General features: G+C 41.1%; 1 protein-coding gene across 3 annotated transcripts in view; it reads right to left on the reverse strand.

Moving 5' to 3' along the window:
• Positions 1–13,995, reverse strand: part of LIPI (lipase I) — a 130,354-nt gene that overhangs the window by 82,116 nt on the left and 34,243 nt on the right. The window contains exon 3 of one of the 3 annotated variants that reach the window (XM_072806558.1): positions 10,141–10,265. The gene's annotated coding sequence lies outside the window, so the exon portion shown is untranslated. Of the gene's footprint in view, positions 1–10,140; positions 10,269–12,518; positions 12,729–13,995 lie in introns of those variants that run through there. The other 2 variants (XM_072806559.1, XR_012021185.1) reach the window with 2 other exon arrangements.

Raw genomic sequence — 13,995 nt, forward strand, 5'->3', positions numbered from 1 at the left:
AGCACAACTTTTCCAGTTTTCACTTAGTGGTATTTGCTGAAGTTCTTAGTGATGATGTTACAGCATCAGAATGGGTTCTGCAGGGTCACATGGTACCCCAACTGTGGATTAAGTTTATTACCAGTCATGCCTAACCTGCAAAAATTACTTCATGGGCCTGCAGAACTGCCTTAGCAGGTGAGATCAAGTAATCTATTATCTGGTTCCCAGTAAAATTTCCTTTCAAGTTTCCAACACCATCTTGTTATAGCATCAACAGGTTTTATGAGGATTAAGAAATACAGGGCCACTTGCATTTTAATTGGAAACCCTAACCACGATGTAAGGATAGACTCTCACATTTTTCTTGTGTTATAAAGTCTAGGAATGATTGACACCCAACAAGTTTACATAATATTATCTATTGCAAGGACCTGGATCTAGCAATAATTGTTTCAACTACTTGACCTTGTTTGGGGATAATAAATGAAAACATGATTTAAATGAATGCTGTTGATCAGCCCAACACACTATTTGAATCCTAATAATTATTGTCTTTGCTTCTATTTCTATATGAGAAAATTAGTAATGACCTGGATAGGAAAATAACTCAGCCCAGCTGCTTGCCCCAGGCTAACAACAAATCTTCATTGATTTTATCCCACCTCCAAGTTAATCACAAGGGAAACATTGCAGACTCTCCTGCTTGCCAGTCAAAACCCTGGGAGTTATTCTAGAATGACAGTTCCCTTCACTTCATTTCTAAGTGGTCATTAACTCCTCATTTGTGACCCTGTTCAGGTTCTTTTCATTTCCTGCTTGGAGTATTCATTAAAGCAAATCAATCAAAAAGGAATGATTATCATTCCAAACAGATTTTGGTGCTGAGGCAACAGACCTCACTGGAAAAGTTTGATCCCTTCATTCAAGGAATTTATGTGTTTTTTTGGCATTGATGGACAGTTAGAAAAGTGATTTCAGGATGGTGCTACAACATAATAGAGGCAAACACAGAATGCAGTGATGGAAGGGCGTGAGAGTCTCCATTCCTCAAGAAAATCCTGGGAGGAAGAAAGGCAATCACCTGAATACACAGGAAAAAAAAAAAAAAAAAGGACACCTAGTAGTCTAACAATTTTCTATCCTGTCAACAGTTCTCACATTTTTAGCCCTGCTCTTCCACCTGTCTTTGGAAGACTCCAAGTTTTAAACCTGTACAAATAAAATGACTTAGGACACCTGAGTGACTCAGTGGTTGAGCGCCTGCCTTCAGCTCAGGGCATGATCCTGGAGACCTGGGATCGAGTCCCACATTGGGCTCCCTGCATAGAGGCTACTTCTCCCTCTGCCTGTGTCTCTGCCTCTCTCTCTTTCTCTCTCTCTCTCATGAATAAATAAAATCTTAAAAAAAAAAAAAAAAGTAAAATGACTTGCCTCTTGTCAGTATCACCCCAACCTCTTGAGGATACAGGAACTTGGGTTATGGTGACATACATATATTTTTAAATCATGTTTTTATGGAACTGTCTAGTAGAAAGATAATAAATAAGATAAATAACATATAAAGTGAGATGTTAATAACTGATAGCTGCTGAGGAAGAATATATTTATTTAAGGGCAATGTTCAGGGATTAAAAACTCAAAGCAGGAGGGAAAGTAAGCCATGTGGATCTCTGAGGGAAGAAGTCCAGACAGAGGGAACAGCAGATGAAAAGGCCCCAAGGAGGAAGCATTCTAGGGAAGAAAGAGAAGGAAGCTAATATGGTGGAGGAAGTTGATCACAAGAAAAAATGTGAGCTGGGGCATCTGGATGGCTCAGTGGTTGAGCATCTGCCTTTGGTTCAGGTCAGGATCCTGGGATCCTGGAATTGGGTCCCACATCAAGCTCCTTGCGGGAAGCCTGCTTCTCTGTCTGCTTGTGTCTCTGCCTCTCTCTCTGTCTCATGAATAAAAATGAAATTTAAGAAAGAAAAGAATGTGAGCAAAAGATAGTAGGAACTTTGTAACAACCCTGTTGTAACATTGTAACAACTCTGACTTCTATTCTTAATGGGGATGTCTTGTGGATGGGGTGGGGGAGTGAGGGCCCTCACAAGGCCAGACCTATCAAGACTATCAAAGTTATCCAGTCAAGAAAAGATGTTTGTGTAGATCAAAACAGTAGCAATAGAAGTGGTCAGAACTCTAGGTGTCTTTTAAAGATAAAGTTGACAATTCACAAAGCATTCTAATGCTGGGAAAGAGGGAATGAATGGTCAACAAGGACTCCAAGGTATTTGGTCAGAGCAACTGGAAGAATTAAGTTATCATTTACTGATATGAAGATCTGGAGCAGAATTTTGGACGTGTTAATTATGATTTCCATATCAGAAACCTAATAAAAGATATCATGAAATTTGCATATCTAAGTCTGGAGTCCACGGGAAAGATGAAGGTTGAAGATTTAAACATTAGCATTATTGGCATACTGATGGTATTTCAAGTCTTGAGACTGGATGAGATCATCTAGGAAGTGTATGTAGATAGAAAGGAGATGCCCTCAGGTCTGTGCCCTGAGTATTGCCAGTATTTGTACCTCAGGGTATAAATGAGAAAGAACCTCCAGTAGAACGACAAGCAGAACATGGTGTCGAGGAATCCAAGTGAAGAAAGTGTTTCTGGAAGGAAGAAATAATTAGTTGCATCAAATGTTATTGATAGATCAGGTAAGATCAGGTAAGATAGGGACTCAGAATTGGTCACTGGATTCAGCAATGATGCTTCATAGAACACACTTTGGGTGAATAATTTTGGCAAAAGCACCATCAGAGTAATTTCAAGTGAAGATAGAGGAGATAACTGATGGACAGCAAGAAGAGATAACTTATTCAAGTTTCTTGCTGTGAAAGAAAGAAGATAAATAGGACCATAACTCAAAGAAGATATGTGATTAAGAGAGATTTTTGTTGAGTTGGTTAGTTTTCTTAAAGATCTAGAGAATGGGGATCCCTGGGTGGCGCAGCGGTTTGGCGCCTGCCTTTGGCCCGGGGCACGATCCTGGAGACCCAGGATCGAATCCCACGTCGGGCTCCCGGTGCATGGAGCCTGCTTCTCCCTCTGCCTGTGTCTCTGCCTCCCTCTCTCTCTCTCTTTGTGTGACTATCATAAATAAATAAAAAAAATTAAAAAAAAAAAAAAAGATCTAGAGAATGTCTAAAATTGTGTTATTATCTCTTTTCCCAATCTCTTCTGCTTAAATAGTTCTTTTTCTTTCTTTTTTTAATCTTACTCTTGTTTTAAGCAAGTTTTTGGAGGAAAAGGAGATCAAACTGTGTAGTCTCAGTATGTTGGATTTTTTTAAAAAGTTCTATTTGCTGATTTTTAAAATCCTCTTTTAAGAAAGTTTGCTCTCTGTTATATAATATTTAAATAATTTCCAGTTTATTTTTTGTGTTTTCTTGCCAGAGCAGATCTTAATTTTTATATAGTTAATATAATGTTTTCTTTTAGAAACAGTATATTATGTTTTCTTTTAGAATTTTGCCAAATTCAATTTAACATATAAATCTTGGGTCATGGAGTGCTTTGTTAGGATGTGAAGAGAGAAAATCTTTAGATTTTTGTACAACATAAGCAATTTGAGTTTCTTTCTGAACGCTTGCCTGAAGGTTTTTTATTTTATTAAAATGGCAATTGTGTTCCTATGTTAGGTAATCCTGTAGAGGATACAGTCCTGCGGGAAGAAGTGAATACTCCCACTGACTGAATTTATTGCTCCCACCCATTGTAATGGAGTGTGAAACAGAAATTAAGTTGAGCCTTCTACAAAGAATAAACAGTGCAGTCAGCAAAGGGCTCAAATAAAGTACATTTCATTTCCACCTGAGGTGACATTAAACTTGAATTTAGAACAATGAGTGGTATTTTGAAACATCCTGAATGAGGAGTTTATTTCTCAGCAAATGAGCCATTTAGAGGTAGGAAAATGACAAAAGAATCAGAATATAGCAAATAAAATTAGAGGAATTTAAGGAACTAAAGTAAGGTACAGTTGATAGCATTTAGAAACTTGAAAGTCTTCTTTGTTTTTTTTTTTTAAGATTTTATTTATTCATTCATAGAGACACACAGAGAGAATGAGAGGCAGAGACACAGGCAGAGGGAGAAGCAGGCTCCATGCAGGGAGCCTGACCTGAGACTGGATCCAGGGTCTCCAGGATCACGCCCTCGGCTGCAGGCGGTGCTAAACCGCTGAGCCACCTGGGCTGCCCTAGAAACTTAAAAGTCAACTAGAATTTAAGTCAGGGGAATCTTAATATGACACACTTGAAAACAGCCTAGGAAATTTGTCAGCTGTCATAAAAAAAATTGAAGTAAATTGTTGAATGAACCTCTAAGGAAAGTAAATTGTCAGCTGTTTTACAAGGAGCAGGATTTTCTGAAAATAACTGACACACCTACTTTGACCAGGAGCTAACCAAGATAAGGGTTTCCTGCTGCCCTTCCAGGCAGAAGGGTTAAACTCAAGGTCAGTTTCCTAGGGAACAAGTGGCTTCCTCCCACCTCCTCCACTCCCACTAGGGCCCCTGCAACTTCCCAACATCTTCAAGCTACGGGCAGCATCTTGAAGCTCCTTCTTCCTCCTCCTCCTCCTCCTCCTCCTCCTCCTCCTCCCCCTCCCCCTCCCCCTCCTCCTCCTCCTCCTCCTCCTCCGACTTGCTCTACTTGAGTCAGTGTCTCCCCCTCCTCTGCAATGGACACAAAGTCAGCTTCTCTGAGGGAATAGTGGCAGGATGACGAACGGTGCCTTCTCTTGTCTTGCTCTGGGTTTATTTTGTTGTTGTTTTTAATTGTATTTATTTGAGAGAGACAGAGAAGGAACGGTGGGGAGGGACAGAGGGGGAGAGAGAAAATCAGACTCCCTGCTGCGCAGGAAGCCCGGACCTTTGCAGGACTCCATCCCAGGACCCCAGGGTCATGACCTGAGTCAAAGACAGATGCCCAACTGCTGAGCCACCCAGGCACCCTTGCTCTATGTTTCCATGGAGTCTCCTCAATGGGACTGGTCAGAAATGGTCAGAAATTCACGGAGTCCTATTGCAAGACACTTGGTGACTCCAAAGCCACCCAACTAACAGATCTCAATCTATAAGTTACTTTTTGAAACCAAGGACACAAAAATTAAGAAAATGGATCTCTTTTCCAAACTGTCAGGTTAGAAGATGTTTTCCTTTACAAAGGGATTTGAGCCACATCATGGGAAGAAGTGGTATATATTCAGGATGGAGAGCTTTAACTCTTTTTTTTTCTTTAAAGATTTATCTATTCATGAAAGACACAGAGAGAGAGAGGGAGACACAGGAGGAGGGAGAAGCAGGCTCCATGCCAGGAGCCCGACACAGGACTCAATCCAGGGACTCTAGGATTGTGCCCTGGGCCAAAGGCAGGCACTAAGCCGCTGAGCCACCCAGGGATCCCCAGGATGGAGAGCTTTAATTACCAAGCTGGATAGCGTTAGGAGGAAAACATTCCCTTACCAGCTCAGGTGTAAGTAGTCTGGGGCCTGAAAATTAAATTGACAAAGGTTAATTAATTTTTTTGAATTATTTGTCTAAATTAATGACTTTGAGAAAAGTTTAGTTCACATGCCTGTGGGAGTATGGTATAAGGACCAGCTTTTCAAATTGCAAGGGGCAATGGTTTATATACCAGTTTAACATAATGAGGGGGTTGGTGGGCTAGGGCTTCAGTGGGAAAGTATGAAAGGTTCTGTTGTTTATATATGTTTACATAAATTTTCATCCAGGTCAGATGGGCAGTCTTCTTCCTGGCTGGAAGCTCCCCTCCAAGAGGTATTTACGGCAGCTGGACTCTCATTTACCAGGGCTAAGGATCAATCTTCTCTCAAACAGGAAACCCCTTCCGAGGAGGATTTATTCTGCTTAAGTCAGCAAAGGGAAGTTAGATACAATTTCTTCCTGAGAAAGGCTATTTGTTCAGATGTTTTCAATTTAAAGTTATCCTTATACTACTCTGGAGGGTTATTGGTCCCTTTAATAGCAAATATGCTTGCTTGTTTAGATTTATGTAAGGAAATTGATACTACATTTTTTTAAAAAGAAATCTTTCTTAAATGATGAAAATTCAGTAACCCTGAACTGTATTTACTATGAGCTAAGGCATTTTTTTTGGTTCATCTAACATAGGCCTATACATATATGGTATTACTTTTAATTATCCAAATGCCTGTACAATACTTTGGTCTGAAAAATTGGCATATTTCCTTAGCCAGGGATTCTTTTTTTTGTAAAGATTTTTTTTAATCTATTCATGAGAGACACAGAGAGAGAGAGAGACAGAGACACAGGCAGAGGGTGAAGCATGCTCCATGCAGGGAGCCAATTGTGGGACTCGATCCAGGCATCCCGGGATCACGCCCTGAGCTGAAGGTAGATGCCCAACCACTGAGCCACCCAGGTGTCCCTAGCCAGCGATTCTTAAATTGGTGATTATATTGCTTTAAAATGTAATTAAAATCTCCTGAGCTTAAAATCTCATTCCCAGGCACCTGGGTGGGCTCAGCGTTTGAGTGCCTTTGGCTCAGGTCGTGATCCTGGGGTCCTGGGATAGAGTCTGGCATCGGGCTTCCCACAGGGAGCCTGCTTCTCCCTCTGCCTATGTCTCTGCCTCTCTCTGTGTGTCTCTCATGAATAAAGAAATAAAATCTTTAAAAACAAAACAAAACATCATTCTGAGGTAATGGCGAAGTTCAGGGCTCTGTCACAAGATTTTGGAAGGCAAATCAGACCAGCCATTTGGCCTGATGTCCTCCCTCAGAATATATGTACACAGGAAGAATCTAATCAAAATAAATGTCATGTTCGGAAAATAGGAAGATAAACTCCAAAACATCAGCCTATGGGTTGTATGTGAAAATGGGTATGAGGTGGTTACAAGCCATTTCTTTGATGGACATCTCAGGTCCACCTCTCTCACAAACTGGTACTACCTCCACCTTCTACCCACAGATTATCCAGCTGCCCACACAGCAGCTTCTTCCCTCCTTGGCCCCCTCAAAGCAGGACTAAGACAATCATTCTGATCCACCGTACCCTGGAAATAAGTGGGAACCTTAAGAAAGAACTGTGCAGAATTACCTAAGGTACTTTTCTGAGGAACACTGCAGATAAACTCATTGAATTGCTTCAAATAACTAAATTTTGGGGCAGCAATAAAGGTGTTCTTAATTCATTAATCAAACTTTCCTTGTTTACTGCTAAAATGTTCATTACTGGATTTGGATAGTAGGAATGAATGATAGTTGCAATGAGGAACTGAAACTGTGCAAGGTTAACAATCATAATGATACCTACTATGTATTCAGGCCACTGCATGCCAGACCTTAGAGAAAAACACCCTACGAATGAGGAAGCTGAAGTTCAGTGGCCCGAAAACACACATCTTCTCTCAGCAGGGTCAAACCAGAAGGGAAGTCTTGCGAGGCCTGACCTGTTCCAGTGCTCTAAATATATAACCACACTGTCGGAACTAAAAATTTACTTACAGGATCTATAATGACTGGTCAGTGCTTTTGAATGAAAATTTGTAAACAGGTATCATAATTACCTTGTGCCAGGATTGATGTCATTGTCACTTCTACATGTAAACCTGTGCCTCATGGTCCGTGTGACTAACACTGAGGCTCTATGGAAAGACTCTGTCCTAACCAGATAAATTGCAAATCTATTAAAGTCACTCTGGGTAAATTAAATGGAGGCTCTCCAACAATATTCTGTGCAAGAGATTCATTTTACAGCAAAACTGCTTTTTTTTTAAAAAAATTATTTTTTCATGAAGGACACAGAGACATAGGCAGAGGGAGAAGCAGGCTTTCCAGAGGAAGCGTGATGCAGGACTGCATCCCAGGACCCACACTCAACCACTGAGCCACCCAGGTGTCCCAACAAAACTGTTTTTTTTTCCTTTGATACCCTAATCCTATTTCAGTTCTATTTCCCCAAACTTCAATTGTCTTTTTCCATAGAATATGCACCATTTAGGAAAATACAAACATGAGAAATTTTACTTAAAATTTTTAAATTAAAAAAAAAAATATATATATATATAAGATTTTATTTATTTATTCACGAGAGACACAGATTGAGAGAGAGAGGCGGAGACACAGGCAGAGGGAGAAGCAGGCTCCACGCAGGGAGCCCGACGTGGGACTCGATCCCGGGTCTCCAGGATCAGGCCCCGGGCTGCAGGCGGCGCTGAACCGCTGAGCCACCTGCGCTGCCGGAAAAACCACGTTCTTAATGAATTTTAAATACTTTACTTTTGTTTTTGCTCGGTTAAATTTTTATGTCACTGGCTTAAAGAGACCTGAAATTAAAAAAAAATAAATATAAATAAATAAATAAATAAATAAATAAATAAATAAATATAAATAAATAAATAAATAGATAAATAAATAAATAAAAAAAGACCTGAAATTGAGTCGCATCGAGTCTATGGAGATTTGACAGGTACCCCCTAAAGCGGAGTGTTCAGTGTCCCCGTATCCGTCCCCTCACCTGGGGCTGCCCGCGTGAAACGACAAGATGCTCGCAGAAGGCGGTGACGAGACGGCCGCTGTCGCTCCGCCCCCCGGCGGCCCCGGGCTGGGTGTGACTCGCGCCCCCCGGCGGCGTCTGGATGCGCCGCAGCCCCCCACGGCCTGATGCCACGAGGCGCCCCCCCCCCCCCCCCCGCCCCGTCTCCTCCGGGCCCGCCTCTGCCCTGGGCCCCGCAGGGGGGCGGGACGCGTAGCGGCCCCGCGAGGACTCGCAGACGCGAGGCGAGGAGCAGGTGCGCCCTCCGCGGAGGCCCCGCTCCTCAGCCCGGGGAGGGCCAGACCGCGGGCGGGATCCCCTCCGCCGCCAGCTCTCACCTCGCACCCGGGCTCCCCCTCCCGGGATGCCCCCCCGGGGCGGAGCTGGGGCCTCGGAGGGCGGCGGCCCGGCAGAGGCGCGCTCCCCGGGGGCTTCCCGGAGGAGGCGCCGCACCGCGGGCTTCTGGGCGGCGGCAGGTGGGCGGGCCCCAGGGCAGCCCTTGGGGGCCCCCGAGGGCCTGGGCCAGCTTCCGCTTGGCGCCAGGCCACGGGGAGTTCCTGAAAGTGCCTGAACCCCGAGGACGATCAGAATCACGTTTTTGCCTAATTGTTCATTATTTTAATTGTGTCAGATACAGAAATAGAACTCATTGGGAGGAAAGTGCCTCTCCGCGCCCCACCGGACTCTGGGGAGCAACCCTTCTTTCTTTCACCGTGTTTGTTGTCGTTTTTAGTTTTTTTTCATTCATGCTGCTTTCATAACTGTGAGTAATCTCACACTCTACTACTAATTAATAATATTAATGATATTAGTAATACCCTCATATTCTCTCACTTGACTTGTTCATGGTAATAGACCCTACTGACTCCCTGCTGTGATGATTACATTAACCACCTGGGCCCCCCCCTCCTGTTTTTTTTTTTTTTTCTCTCTCTCTCATATTTATGTTGCTATTGTTTCTATTGATTACTATCACCACTTTGAATAATAGTCTTAAAAATGTCCATTTCTTCCTGAGATTGCATCTGTGTGAAATGAATAGCTTCCCATCCTGGCGGCTGCCCTTCCTCCAGCCACTCACCTGTTCGCTTTGTCAAGCTTTGTAGCCTGTACAACAAATCCTGTAGAGCTAATTCAGTTTGCCATACTTTGTCTGTAGATTGATTCTTAACATTAAAACCAGATGTCATTTATGACATTTAAAAAAAAAAAAAAAAGCAGGACTGTTGCCCATAGTGTGAAGCTGTATGAGGTTAATAATCATAATAACTACTATTTATTCAGGTTAAAACTGAATGCCAGATGTTAGTCCTGAGGAAAATACTCTGTAAATAAGGATGCTGAATTCTCCCTGGAATTGTTAAATTCAATATAAAGAATCTATAAATAGTCTAGTCCTCCATTTTGAAGTTCATGAATCTGGTTTTGTCTGCACACATATTGTGGATTGTCTCATATTAAGTAATTTCATTTAAAGACCAATCCTAAAATAAATAAATAAACAAACAAACAAATAAACACCAATCCTCCCTCATCATGATCACATTGTAATAACCATCTGATAAAAGGACATTGTTTCTTTACTTACAGATGTTTGGAGCAGCAACATGCGCAAGACCCAACCCAAACCAATCCTTGTCACCTCCCACTTGTGGTCAAAAGTACTTGGTTGGAACTGGCACCCAATCTGAGGTGGCTCAATCATGGTCTCTTCTGCTGGGAAACACAAAAAGGAAAGAAAAGAGTGACTTTATTCAAAAAATGAAAATTTGGGGGGTGTCTATAGCTGGCTTTTCGTCTCGTAGGTAAGAAAAACAGATGAAGTCCTTTACAGAATAGAATAATATAGAAATGTGGAGAAAAGCAGAAACAAAAGAAAGTAATAAAGACATCTGAGATCCTCATTCAAGAAATCTACCTAAGACCCCTGTAGTTGTACAATAAACTCCCTCCCTTTTTTTATATCTTCGATTTATATTCTAAATGATGCACTCCTTAAATCCAAGTGTTTATTGTAGAGTAAGGACACTAGGTTTGGCTGGTCGTGATCTCTGTGTTAAAATTTGAGTTTTGTCACTTCCTATTGTTATTTAGGGTAAGTTGCTTAATATTTCTTTTTTTATTTTTTATTTTTTTGCTTAATATTTCTTGTTTTGTTTTTCTCTTCAGAAAGATAATGCTAATTTACATTTCTATCAGCAGCATTAGTTCAGGCTGCTATTACAAAATACCATAGGCTGAGTGGCTTATAAAGAAAAGAGATTTATTTCTCATAGTTTTTGGGGCTGGATGTCCAGAGTGCCAGTTTGGGAAAGTTCTGGTAAGAACATACTTCTAGGTTGCAGACAATGCACTTCTCTTTGTATCGTCACATGGTAGAGACCACAAAGGTAAAACAAGCTCTCTCCTGACTTTGAGGGCACTAATCCCATTCATAAGGGCTCCCCACTAATGGCTTCATCTACTCCTAGTCATCCCCCAAAGGCCCCACCTCCTAATGCCATCACCTTGAGGGTTCAGGTTTCAACATGTGAATTTTAGGGGAATACAAACATTCAGTCCATGACAGTATAAGACAGCTAGCTCATCTTCCAACAACCTTACCTTTATTCGATATTTAATTTATTTTATAATTGCCAAGCTAGTAAGCCAAGTATGCTATTTTTCTTGTTAACATTTTCATATGTTTTTGTGGGGCACCTGGCTCAGTGGTTGAGCAACCGCCTTTGGCTTCAGGTCATGATCTCGGGGTCCTGGAATCAAGTCCTGAATCAGGCTCCCTGCAAGGAGCCTGCCTCTCCCTCTGCCCATGTCTCTGCTTCTCCGTGTCTCTCATGAATAAATAAATAAAATCTTTAAAAAATGTTTTCATATATTTTATTATAAATCGAATTTGTGAAGAAAAAGAACATGAACCTTTTTACTAACTTATGGATCATTTCTAGTCTATGTGAATTAAGTCCTTTGTCCATTTTTTTCTCATATTTTTCTTAATTATTTCTAAGGGGATCTTTGTATAGAAGGAATATTATTGAGTAACATTTCTAATTGTTGAAAATATTTCTCTGCGTGTCATTTGTTTTCAGTTTTGTTTAGGTACCTGTGAACTGGAGAATTCATCTTCCTCTCAAGTCTACCATTTCCTCTTTTGTGGTACCTGCTTTGCATGACATTCTCAGGAAGGCTTTTTTTTAACTATTAAATTATAGGACTATTTCCAGATTTTTCTCTGGCATTTTATTTCATATTTAACATCAAAATTTATAATCAAGGGGCACCTGGATGGCTCAGTCAGTTAAGCATCTACCTTCAGCTCAGGTCATGATCTCAGGGTCCTAGGATAGAGTCCAATGTTGGGTTCCCTGCTCAGCAGGGAGTGTGCTTGTCCTTCACCCCCCTTGCCCCCACCTCATGCTCACTAAAAAAGAACCTAATTTTATTCATTCTCCAAATGGCTAGTCAAAATGACTCCTTTGTCATATAATAAATTTTTACTTGTTTGTGTGCCTGTGCGTTCTATTTTATTCCATTGAACTACCTGGCTTTACAATAAAAGTACATTTGTTTTAATTACCCTAGCTTCAGAATATAAGACTCTAACTCCACAGCCTTTGCCTCTCCAAAAAACATTTAAATCAATAAAATTTTATTGCAGTTTAATTTTGTTTTTCTGCTCGTTTTATTGTATTGGTATAAAATAGCTTAAATTCAAGAACTACTTGCCAGTGATTAAATCAGGAGCCTGGCAAAAGAATCACCTTGAAGGATTAATTTTGGTTTGGGATCCCTATCACTTCCTTTCTTATATAAGCTAAAATATCCACAGAATTACTTGAAGTTCTGGCAATTCATTTGAAAAATATATATGAAAAGTCTGCCCTCTTGTGTCAATGTGATTTACATTTTGTCAATCATTCCAGTTTTAAGTAGTCTCTATTTATGGAGAAAAGGAAAAGACAGAATCAATATTTTTGAACATTTTATTTGAATGTATCATTAGAAATAAACAATAGGTTGGAGCACTTGGGTGGCTCAGTCGGTTGAGTGTAGAACTCTTGATTTCAGTTCAGGTTATGATCTCAGGTGGTAGGATCACACCCCCCTTGGGCTCCATGCTCAGCGAGGAATTTGCTTGAGATTCTCTCTCTACCCCCTTTCCCTCTTAAAGAAATAAATCTTTAAAAAAAGAAATACATAATTGGAGAAAGTGAATAATCTAATGTTCTTTTTTCTTTTCTCTTTCACCTTTGTTCAGGGGATAGCTCCTATATAATAAAATTTTAATTCTGCAAATTCTTTGCCATTCATAAAAATGTGTTCATTCTGTTTTCAATGGTATTGATACATAATACTCAAAAAGGACTAAACATCTCATAATCCTTAAACATGTATGTTAGGTGTTTCTCTGTGGAGGGCCCTACAATGCGTGGTCCTCTAGTATCCACAACCAAGAAGGGGCTAATCTGAAATTCATATAACATGACCTCTACTTCAAGAGCAGGAAATATAGCGTTACTGGAGAGGGTCAAGCTGGAAGAGACTTCAGAAGAATGTGAGGCTTTGGAAAACAGTAAGGAAATTGTTATTGAAAAGTTTGGTAACAGCTTCCTATCATAATGTAGACAATAAAGGGGGTATTTAATGAATTCGTGGATCTAGCTGGAGAGATTATAGACAGAATGTGGAAAATTTCAACAGGTTTCTAGCTTCCTATAATTAAATACAAGATAGAAGTGGGGGGATGGGAAGAGGAAGAAAAACTAAAGAAGGAACTGTATCATTTTCATTCGGATTTTAAGAATTTAGAAGAAACATAAAGGATCCAGGGATTTGAAAATAAAATTGGTTTTCATCCTCAGCTATTCCCAGAAAAAGATTCTCAAAGAAAGAAGTAGCTCTAGCAAATATAAAGTGCAGCACACTCAAAGAAACTCAGGGTAAGGATTGCAAGTGTGTGGCTTCTATAAATCCCCTTATTGAGACCTCAAAACAAAACAAAATGGAAACCAAGGGCATCTTTCCCAGGGCTTTGCTGGATCTTAGAGAGGTTGCTGCACAGTGTCCTGACTCTTGCTCTTGGCCTAAGTCTCTTCTCTAAGAGTCTGTCTTTTTTTTTTTTTTTTCTTTTCAAATATTTTATTTATTTATTCATGAGAGACACAGAGACACGGGCAGAGGGAGAAGCAGGCTCGCAGGGAGCCCGATGTGGGACTAGATCCCTGGTCTCCAGGATTACTCCCTGGGCCAAAGGTGGTGCCAAACCGCAGAGGCACCCCAACCACCGCCCCCACCGCCCCCACTGCCCCCCCACCTCCACCCCCACCCCCCACTCCCCACCCCCCACCTCTACCCCTCCCCCGACTGCCCAAGAGTCTGTCTTATCAAAAAAAAAAAAAAAAAGGGACCCGGAATCGGGTCCCAAGTCTGGCTCCCTGCATGGAGT

The sequence above is a fragment of the Canis lupus genome, chromosome 30 (assembly GCF_048164855.1).
Source record: "Canis lupus baileyi chromosome 30, mCanLup2.hap1, whole genome shotgun sequence".
NCBI classification, from domain to species: domain Eukaryota; kingdom Metazoa; phylum Chordata; class Mammalia; order Carnivora; family Canidae; genus Canis; species Canis lupus.